Below are 12,163 nucleotides of genomic sequence, written 5' to 3' on the forward strand. Positions count from 1 at the left end.
CTTACTCAATGTATTCTCCCCTATATAAATGAAATCATTTCCTAAGGCTAGTTAGCTTTTGCTAGTCTTGAATTGCAATCTCATAGATTGAATTCTGTTAGATTCTTAGCATAGATAAGCTCTTACATGGTATCAGATTGCCCCTGACTACTGTCTCCTATGGATCCTCATAATCTTAAAACTCAACCTCGTTCCTCAACTCACACAGCCACCACCGCTGCTCAAGCTCCGGCCAATCCTCCATGGAATCCGTTCCAAAATTCCCTTCACTCCTCTCTCACCGTGAAATTGCATCGCTCCAATTTCCTCGCCTGGAAATCTCAAGTTATACCAACTGTTATTGGTCACGGTCTCGATGACATACTTCTTGGAGGTAACTTTCCACCTGAAAGATTGGTTAATGGCCAACCCAACCCTGAATTCACTACCTTGAAGAGAAAGGATCAGCTTCTCCTCAGTTGGCTTCGCTCGTCGATGTCTGAATCTGTTCTTGGATCTCTTGCTCAATTCCAAAGCTCCTACTCTGCCTGGCGTGCATTGGAACAGAGATACGCCAGTCAATCCAAAGCCCGCATTTTACAGATCAAGTCACAACTCTCTACAATCTAGAAAGGTAATCTTTCCATTTCGGACTACCTTGACAAGGTAAAGATTCTTGCTGATTCTCTTTCAGTTGCTGGTACTCCTATGGACGAAAATGATTTAATCATGCACTTGCTCAATGGATTAGGCCCTGAATTCGATCATGTTGTTGTTCATGTTACTAGCCTTGTTGATGATCTTTCCTTTGAATCTATTCAATCTTTATTACTAATGAGAGCAGATTGGAAAGACACTACACTATAGCTGATTCCAGCACCAAGATCTCAGTAAATCTTGCTGTCGGTCCTACCAGATCAGCAAATGGGACACTAAATCTATACAATACAACAAGTAGAGGCTCAAATTCTCAATATAATAATCGTGTCCCTCCCAGAAACTTTGGCCGAGGTGCTTCCCCCACACCAAGATTGATCTGTCAAGTTTGTCACAAACTTGGACACACAGCTGTTGTGTGTCATTACAGGTTTGACTTACCCCAAAAATTGGTGATTCTCGTGCCTTCCTAACAAATATTGATGATTCTGAAGACCATCAGTGTAACGCCCTGTCCAACAGGGACGCCACGTGTGTGCAATTTAATAAAATTCTTATATAGATACTATATAATTATACCAAAAGTGTGGTTAATTAAATTTTGATAATTGAAAATTTGACATATAGACTATATGATAAAAGATAAGTGGTATTAACCATGGGGTCCCCCTGTTTTCAAAATATTCACAAACTGGTTTAATAGTGTTTTACAACATAAACTTTGTACTCCCAAATACTTTCAAAATAGAGCATCCTGACTACTGGGCCGATACACTGTGGCTGATATGTACATTGCTGCTACGACCTCGAACTCATGGCTGCTCAACCTTTGCTTTCCCCTTACCTGCACCATAAAGCACCTGTGAGTCACAGAGACTCAGCAAGAAAAGTGAAATAGACAATAATTGAAAATGATCATCAATTCAATCTCATATCATCATGCTTACACATTACATAATATCATAAACACACAATCTTGGTACTTTATAAAGTACCCCTTCACCACTCGTTAACCACGAGCTGTATATGTCACTATCGTTGCCCGATGAAGCAAACGATAAGTAAGAAACCTAACCGCGGTTTCAAGAGTAATTACTTGTAACGGTATTAACCGTTTCCAACCCTAGGTTATAACCTAGGCTCAACAAATAACTAATCAAAGTCTTGATAATAATCAAGGCCATAACCATTCAATCATTAATATTTAACCACATACGGTGCTTACTGCTTTTCTTACCTTAGTTCTGAACTCAAGCGTACGGGCCGACTCAAGTGGAAAACAAACTAGGCGATCCCGGTCCTATGTCACGACAACCAAAACTCAATAAATACCTTAATCAAATTTCTGATAATCAACTCTAATTTTCACAATCGAACACACCCTACTTTCCCCCAGATCAAACTAGCTTAACCATCTCTAAAACACCCTGAATTCCACTCCGAAAGACACCCCGAATCAGATCGGACTTGAGGAGAAAAACCCAAAATCCCCCTTTCCTGGGAAAAACGGTCGGCCGTTTTTCAGACACCCAGAAAAACGGCCTGCCTTTTTTTCCTGCCAGCCATGGTGATTTCTGGTTTTTCACCCCAAAAACCAATCAAACCTCCACCGAACCTGCTCAAACCTTCCAAAATAATATAATATAGTAAACATGACATAACCCAACAACCAATTCATTGAAATATATCCATTTGCTCAAAATCACACTTCAAAGTGAAGAAAAAAACACAATTTTATCTCTATGTAGCTTAATCAATTCAACCAGCCCCTAACTCCAATCAAATTAAACTTAAACAAGTTTCAAACACCCTCAACAACTACCCTAGAATCATATTCCATCACCAAACAACTTGCAGCCCCCCTTGAAAAACCAAAACCCCAACCAAAACAAACTTAAAACCAAGATAATTTAGAGAAAACAAGCAACAAAGACTTACCTCAACACCTATGATGTTCTAAAGAGTGAATCAACAAGAGAAAGGATGAATTGAACTCAAGGTTCCTCCCAAGCTTGGCTGGCTCCAAGTTGAATGAGAGAGAAAGGGAGAAGGGAAGTGGTTTCCTTGCCTTGGAAGCTTTCTTCTTATAATAGGTTTTTTTTCTTTCTTCTTTTTTTTTTTTAAATAATAGGCAGCCCTAAAAAGTAAAAAGGCAAAAGACTAATTTACCCCTAATGAAAAAAAATATGAACTTTAAAATAACCTAGGACATTTTTGCAATTTTTCTAATTCCATTAAACCGACATTCTAAAATTTCTAACCTAGTCCGGAATATTCTCAAAATAATTCTTCCATAAATGTCGTGACATTTCTAACCAAAATCGTCGGGCCCAATAAAAAAAATGTTTTATTTCGAAATTGATATCCTCGGTACTCACATATCCCAAAATAATCTTCGTAATTAATAAATTACGCTTTTTATTTCATTGAGTAAATTCTCAATAGTTACCCTAAGTAAGATCATAATCTTACTTCATTACCAACATAATTACATATTTAATAAAAATATGCCTATTTAAATATTATTTATTTTCCGGAGTATTACAATCAGGCTTACACATCCTCAATGATCCCTGACTATGCTATTGATCAAGAATGGTATGCTGATACCGATGCTACAAATCATATTGCTCCTGGCATGGAAAATCTTGAACATGAACAACCCTATTTTGGCGAAGATGCTCTCACTGTTGGTAATGGTAAGAAACTTACTATATCTCATCTTGGTACTCACTCATTTCCTACTGTTTCTCAACCTCTAAAGCTTAATTCAGTTCTTAAAGTTCCTGACATAAAGAAAAACCTTGTTAGTGTCTTAAAATTAACCAATGATAATAACGTTTTTCTTGAATTTCATTCAAAATGTTGGTTTGTTAAGGACAAACTCACAGGGAATGTCATACTCAAAGGGAGAGTTAAAAACGGTCTCTACATGCTTCCCCAACAACATACTTCAGACCCTGATCTGGAGCTTCAATGTCACATGGCCACTACTATGGCATCTACCTCAGACAATACTGAGTCCTATGTTTCCAGTTTAGAGTCTAAGAGTTGTCTTTCTAATTGTACTTCAGCTGTTTCAACAGCTGCACAATCTTGTAATCCTACTGGTATTAATAAAAATGAGTTGAATTCTTATGCTCCAGTTTGCCTATACACCAGTTCTAATTTGAATACTGATGTTAATATATGTAACATTCCCGCTTCAAGCCTCCATTAGGTCCTTACACCCACGGAATAATGGCTCTTATACACGAGTACGCCACTCTGGCTGCTTTCTGGATTGATGACTGACCCTACAGATCAACACGAGTATTTTCAGCGTGCTTTGTCCTCACTCGCACGTTTCCTGGGAAAACTTCCCAGGAGGTCACCCATCCTGAAATTGCCCCAGGTCAAGCATGCTTAACTGTGGAGTTCTTTCGTGATGAGCTACCGAAAAACAAGATGCACCTTGTTGATATAGGTAGACCAATCAATCCATTTAAGCTCTCTTCAACTGTGTAGTCCCATACCTACACAGTCTTAGAATCCGCACACTTGATCTTCACCAGGCGATGTGGGATTGTACAACTTACCGGTGTTTCTCCTTACGGATCACGGGACTACTGACTGTCACAATATATGGCACTCCAAATTATGTCACCCAGCACCAAAAACTTTGGCCAAAATCTTGTCTAAAATAAATATTTCCCACAACCTTAAAACTCTTAGATTCTGTGAGGCATGCAAAATGGGAAAAAGCCGTAAATTACCCTATTCTCAGTCAAATTCTCGAGCCTCTCAACCACTTGAGTTGCTCCACACTGATATTCGGGGCCCCTCCCATGTTACTTCTCTTGAAGGATACAAGTATTACATCATCTTTGTTGATGATTTCAGTAGGTTTACCTGGATTTTTCCCCTAACAGTCAAATCTCAACCCTTTTCTCTATTCCTAGAGTTTAAAAAGCTTGTTGAGAAACAGTTTGAACTCCCCATAAAAACTGTCCAATCGGACTGGGGAGGTGAGTACAGGGTTTTTGCTAAGTTTCTTACTCAACATGGCATCTCTTTTCAACACCCTTGTCCCCATGACCATGAGCAAAATGGTAGGGTCAAGAGAAAGCATCGACATATCACAGAAATTGGGCTCACTTTGCTTGCTGAATCTGGCCTTGACTTAACACACTGGTGGCTAGCTTTTCAGCATACTGTATATGTCATCAACAGGCTTCCTACACCTGTTATTGATGATCTATCACCCTATGAATGTCTCTTTCACAAGGAGCCTAACTACAGCTTTTTTAAGCCTTTTGGATGCTCTTGCTACCTTCATTTACGGCCATATCAATCTCACAAACTCGAGATTCGATCAGAAAAATGTACATTTGTGGGCTACTCTATGCAACACAAAGGATACTTCTGCAGAAGTCAAACAGGGAGAACATATATTGCTCGAAATGTAATCTTTAATGAGCAAGAATTTCCAGCAAAATCTACATCAACACACCAACAGGTACAACCATCACCCTCCATATTATTTCCAACAACTTCCTTCTTTACTACTCCTATGGAAAATATTTTATCTAACTCAAGTACTCTTGTTGTTGTTACACCTACTGCTGGTGATGTTATTGCAAGCAATCCCAGCACCCTGCACCCTACACCTGCACCAGCTGCAACCATCAATGAGCCAAATGAGCCCAATGCACCAGATGCCCCCCCACCAATCCTATATCTCATGCACCAGTACCATCATCACACATCAACCAAACTACCATCATTCCAACCCTTACACAGTTACCAGCCCCTCCACCACCCACAAATTCTCATCCTATGACAACAAGATCCAAAAATGGAGTCACTAAACCGAAAGCATACCTTTCCACCAATCACCCTTTACCTGAATCTCTAACCCTCACTGAACCTAAAACACTCAAGCAAGCCTTAGCCAATCCTAAATGGTTTAAAGCCATGCACGATGAATACATAGCTCTAAAAAAATGGAACATGGACCCTGGTTCCTTATGATTCATCAATGACTTTGGTTGACAACAAATGGGTGCATCGGGTAAAGCTCAATTCAGATGGTTCAATCAACAAGCTCAAGTCAAGGCTTGTAGCATAGGGCTACCTCCAAACTCCAGGGATCGATTTCACAGACACATTCAGTCCGGTTGTCAAACCAGCAACAATTTGATTGCTCCTCACCATTGCTGTAACAAACAATTGGCCAATAAACCAGCTGGATGTTTCGAATGCATTCTTAAATGGCTCACTCCAAGAAACCGTGTACATGCCCCAGCCCCCTGGATTTGTTGTGGCTGAGAAACCAACTCATGTATGCAAGCTTCACAAAGCATTATATGGTCTAAAGCAAGCACCACGTGCTTGGAACGATACACTGAAACAAACCTTATTTTAAAAAGGTTTTTCTGCTTCTCGATCGGACACATCCTTGCTTATCCGAGGCTCTACAAAGGATTTAGTTGTGCTTCTGGTGTATGTTGATGATATAATCATCACAGGGCCAAACAACACAATCTTCAACAGTCTTATAAAGGAATTGAATCAAGTGTTTTCTATAAATAATCTTGGGCCATTACACTACTTTTCGGGGGTTGAAATTACTCGAAATGCCATTGGAATGTATCTATCCCTGACAAAATATATCTCTGATTTACTGGTTAAACTTCACATGGATGGTGCTAAGCCTTCTCCAAATCCCACAAGCTCTACACACAAGCTTTCACTATCCGAGGGAGAACCATTTATGGACCAAACACTCTACAGAAGCACATTAGGGGCCTTACAATACCTGACTTTAACTAGGCCGGACGTTGCATTCATTATCAACAAGTTAAGTCAATTTATTCACGCTCCAACAACAGTCCATTGGGAAGCATGTAAACGGTTATTCAGATACCTTAAAGGGACAATTCATGAAGGACTCCTCATCAGACCAGCACCACAATTCTGTCTTCAAGCATACTACGATGCCGATTGGGCAAGTTGCCCAGATGACCGACGATCCACAGGTGGATATGCAATTTTCTTTGGAGAAAACTGTTGGAAATTATTTTACCAGGATCTTAGATCTACTCACAAGTATGTTGATTAACACCCTAAATATGAACTTTCTAAAACGATGAAATAAACACATATAAAGTTTAGGAAACCTTACATTGGTTGCAGCGGAATATAATGACTCCTTCCGTTCAGATATCTAGCCCTTGATTCCTTTCTGTAGCAGAGCATTATCAATATCTGAACCTGGATCTCTTTCTCTGAATCTTTGATGCTGAAACCTCCTTCTTGCTGAAAGTCTTTCTTCACGATCTTCCTCACTATGATTGAGGTATCACTTGCTGTGTGTGGGCACTTCGTACACTAAGGATTTCGAAATTCAAGAGGAGGAGAGAGAGAGAGAGTGGGTTCGGCCAAAGATAGGGAGAGAGAAGGCTTAGGTTTTTCTGATTCAGAAAGTGTCAGGAAAAAGTGTAATTTTCCTGAAGCCTTCACTATCTATTTATAGCATTCCACTAGGGTTAGGTTTGAATTATCTGGCATTAAAATAATGAAAATATCAGAGGGAAAAACCCTACAAAAGTGGCCGGCCCTACATAGTGGATTTGGGCCTCACTTTTTGCAATTTTGCAGTTTTATCTTTTCTGCATCTGATTTTCTCAAAAATGCCAGTTTTCTAATTCAACCATTTAAATGCCAATTCTAACTATTTAATAACTATAAATAATTATTAAATATTATTGTCATTTATCATATTTATTAATTGAACCATACAAAGTATCATAATTAACAAATATGCCCCTATAAACTCTTTCTTTACAATTTCGCCCTCACTTAGTGAAGAATTCACAAATAGACATAGTCTAATTTGAGAATTATAATTGATTAATCAAAACCAATTATATGAGTCTTACAAGTAATATTATCTCAACTAGTGCGGGGACCATGGGTCTATATAACCGAGCTTCCAATAAGTAGATCAAGAATTTATTACTAAAATTCACTAACTTATTAATTCTTCGTTGACTCCACGCATAGAACTTAGAATTGCACTCTCAGTATATAGAATGCTCTATATGTTCCACCATATAGACACATCATTAGTTATCCATTGTTATAATCCTAATGTGATCAATGATCCTCTATATGAATGATCTACACTGTAAAGGGATTAAATTACAGTTACATCCTACAATGTATTTTATCCTTAAAACACTTGACCCCGTATAAATGATATTTCAGCTTATGTGAAATGAGTACTCCACCATTTATGTTCGTTTGTTCAAGCTCGAAGGAGATCATCCTTTGCTTACTATTCGCCAGATAGAAGCTATAGATTCCATGTTTATGATAGCGCTCCCACTCAATTGCACTACCGTGTTCCCAAAATGTACGTATCACCCTGACCTAAAAGTAGGCTTAACTAACAAATCAAAGAACACGAATAGCCTTTCAAGATTGAGCCTAATCATAACAGGATTAAGAACATTTGATCTAGGATCAACTAGGCGATATTGACTTGAATAGATATTACGGTAAGTTTAATAAATCTAAGTCAAAGTTAAATATCGGTCCCTTCCGATGCGTACTCCATGCATCCAACCTAAGCTTTACTTTAACCAATGCTCTGGAAAGAACATAGGACTTCTCCAAATGCAAGTAAACTCTGTTGTAGATTATCATATCAGTAAAACCCTATGTCTGATAAATCTAGGAAACTTTATTCACATAGTCATGTTTACTTTCCAATGTGTTGACGGCACAATAAACAGGATCAAGTATGTGAAAAGGGTTTCAGATGAATTTATACATTGTGTACATATAATCATGAAATAAATCATGTGAATCATGCAACATTAAATGTTATTTCTGACCTATATTAATAAGTAAATCTGATTATATTGAAATGAGTTTTATTTAGGGCATAAAATCCAACAAAAACCTGGTGTCTTGGTCTGCAAAAAAATAACCTGTCGTGGCTAGATCAAGTACGGAAAGCGAATTTAGAGCCCTCGCAAACACAGCAGCAGAATTAAGGTGGCTCTACTCTGTTCTCAGTGAACTCAAAGTTCCTTTGCCCAAAACACCAATAATTTGGGTTGACAACTTAGGTGCAGCTTCACTAGCTGCCAATCCGGTCTTTCACGCTCGATCAAAGCACATCGAAATCGACCTACACTCCACTCGAGACCAAATTCTAGCAAAACAAGTCGAAGTTCGATATGTGCCTTCCTGTGACCAAACTGCAGATATTCTAACGAAGCCACTATCAACTGATCGATTTCATTATCTCAAGCACAAGCTTCAAGTGTGTCCAACACCCTTTCGATTGAAGGGGGATGATACAACTACTACTGTACCTAAACTAACTGTTTAGTTAATTAATTAGTTAAAAGAGTTATTACTGTTTCCTTGTAACTACTTTATGTTATCTTTCTTTCTTGCTTACTCAATGTATTCTCCCCTATATAAATGAAATCATTTCCTAAAGCTAGTTAGCTTTTGCTAGTTTTGAATTGCAATCTCATAGATTGGATTCTGTTAGATTTTTAGCATAGATAAGGTCTTACAAATCGGATGAACTCCTCTATCGACTGTCTCTTTCTTTGCAAAACTGCTAAAGGCAATTAAAGGTACTAATTACTCGATACAATGGATTCCCTGCAAATGTAGGAGTGCATGCTCTCGCTAAGTGGGGTTTATGCAATCAATGTTCTAGTTTTCTTAATTTTTGGGAGGTGAATCCCCATATATTCACTATTATCTTTGCGAATTAGACTGTTTTTGGCAGATGTTTCCTCATGTGAGCATCAATTTTTTTTTTGGTAATGAAGTGTATTTAAGAAAAAAAAAATGATCAATCGCTCTGATAATAATATTTTACAGTACATACCTAAGCATGATGAATGAGTGAAAAAAACTGAAGGACATAAATTTTTCAACTCGTCTTCTTCTATATCTGTACATACATATATCAATAAATTTAGATGAAATACTTTTATTAATTAATTTGCAGGGCGTACGTACCACCCACCCACTCACTCACTGACCTTAGATAAGAAGAGTAGTCTAGTCTCCTCTCCAATAATTAACCACATTGTAAAAACGAGGGACACGTTGTGACTGGTGGAACACGAACAACAAAAACAAAAGAAATTGGTTAGTACTTAGTACGTAGTTGTGTTTTGTTTAATGGACTGGACTGGGTCGAATAGAAGTGGTCCAAGAATCCAGTTCAAATGGACCACTATGGATCTTATTATAGGGACTTTTGGCCCACTTGGTTCTTTTTCTTTGAAGAGTTAATGTCAATCTTCTGCGGCAGCCAAACCCAAGCCAAGATTATTATTATTATTATTAATTATTGGCCTCTATAACTCTCCAGTCTCTATGCCCCCAAATGGACCAAGTGTCTTCTTCTCTTCTAGCCTGTCACTTTTTGTTTTCTGTACACATACCGTTATATACGTGTGGCCATTATTGCAACGTGGCTTTTACACCCCCATCCACTACTACTCCATTTAAACAAATCAATGTGGAGAAAGTCAAATTGGAAAATGAAAAACCCTTTCAATTTTCTGTTTTATTTTTATACAAAATCACAAAGGTGTTGCTATTATAGGCAGTGTCCAAATGATTGTGAAAAAGTAATTTATATATCATATGTGCACCAAAAAAATAGTAGCCTTGAATTTTTGTTGAAGAAGAAATCTTGTAATAAAGGGGATTTTTATTTACTAGCACAAATTAGTACTCAGAAGAACAGTTGCTTTAAAAAACTGTTATAGTTTTAGTGTATATTTTATATTCAGAAAACTACCAAAATCAGGATCATTCTTAAGAAATAGATTCCCATCCAAAGGTTATGACTCCCATGGTAATTTTTTTTCTCAAGATAAGTGAAGCAACATCAAAACTACCAAAACTAAAAAATTTTTTTAATGGGAGTGAGACAATAGTGATATTACATGTCTCACCCACCTCAAAATATTGTATTGTTTATGCAATAAATAAGCAAGATCTCAAATACTCTTTTTTTTTTTTAAAAAAAAAAAAATTAAGAATTAAAATCTTTGATCTCTTCAGACAAGAATAGGTTAGTCTCTTATAAAAAGGGTATTGTAAGCTGGTTTGGTCTGTCTAAGTTTCTTTTGGGCCTCATTTTTTTTTTTTTTTGGATAAGGCCTTGCTTAGAATTTTTGAGTGGGTTATGTAAGAATATTTTGTGAAAAATATGCAAATAATGAGGACAAAATCTTCAGTTCCATTTTTATTTCGGCTGTTGCATAGGTAGTAGTTTTCGAGGTTTAAATTTCCAAAGCTGAAAAAGAGGAGGTCACAAAATTAGTCACCATGTACCAAAACTAGCTCCTAGGTAATGCTTTTAGATGTTCTTAGCAGTTTTTATTTTATTTTTTCTTTCTTTTGAGAGTTCTACTTTTTGAGAGGTCTACTTAGTATATTTGTTATCCAAATTCAGTAATATTAACTGATATATTCTCCAATAAACTAAATTTATTTAATAAATTTTATCCATGATTAAATTGCACTAATTTATATCTAATTAAATAAGTAAATTTGAATTTAAAATTTACTTCCATATAAGTTAAATGTAAAAATATTGTTTCTTAGCAAAAAAAAAAAGTCATTTTATAAATATATAAATTACTTCATTTATTACCAATTAATTTTAAAATAAAGTTTCATATATAGGAAGTTTCAATGGTTACATCAAATATGTAATCATAATAGTTACATTTATTTTTAGCCATTTGATCATTAATTAATGGTTCTAATTAATTTACAAATTAAACAAAAAATAACTTGTAACCTGATAATAGCCTAATACTTTATTTCCTTATAAAGCTTTAATTAAGATTAATTTTATTATAAAATTAAATTAATTGTTTTTTTTTTTGTAATTTAGTACTAAACAAGGTTCTTTTAGCAATTAATTTTCTTGCACTTAAATTATTTTAATATTTGTAGCAAAAATGGTTACATTTTTCGTATTTAAAAATTGTCATAAATTTAGCTATATTAAAAAATAAAATTCTTGAAAATTATGTTAGACATTTATATGTATAAATTGAAATATATATGTTTATGTATAAAATGCGGAATTAAATCAAACATATATACACTATGAATAATGATCGAAATACCTCCAGCCATTGATTCTTGAGCTTTAGTCCCACATAAGCTTTGATCTGCAAAGAAAACTGGTTGATGTGGGTAATCGGGCTTCCTCGCTCTCTCAACTCTCTTTAGATGGATTTTGCTGTTATGAACAGAATGAGTGAGGAGCTCGAGGACCGAGACCCTATATTTATAGGTGAGATACTCCATCAGTATCTGTGCCACATTAATTGTCAGAATATTTTGACAATTAATTCAGGAAATCAAATCAGGTAATGAATATAGAAATCTGACCGTATATAGAATATTACGTAATTGATTCTGTCCAAATTCAATGAATATAAAATATTCATTTATCAGAATCAATAATATTATTTTA

General features: G+C 36.2%; 1 long non-coding RNA gene across 1 annotated transcript; it reads right to left on the reverse strand.

The window, feature by feature from the left end:
- Positions 1-908: 908 nt before the first annotated feature.
- Positions 909-10,587, reverse strand: LOC133036661 (uncharacterized). The gene is made up of 3 exons (XR_009687260.1): positions 9,696-10,587; positions 9,539-9,604; positions 909-1,480 (listed from the first exon to the last, which is right to left on the reverse strand). It is a non-coding gene; the product is annotated as an uncharacterized LOC133036661 (long non-coding RNA).
- Positions 10,588-12,163: the final 1,576 nt, after the last annotated feature.

Source organism: Cannabis sativa, chromosome 4, assembly GCF_029168945.1.
Source record: "Cannabis sativa cultivar Pink pepper isolate KNU-18-1 chromosome 4, ASM2916894v1, whole genome shotgun sequence".
In the NCBI taxonomy this organism is placed as follows: Eukaryota; Viridiplantae; Streptophyta; class Magnoliopsida; order Rosales; family Cannabaceae; genus Cannabis; species Cannabis sativa.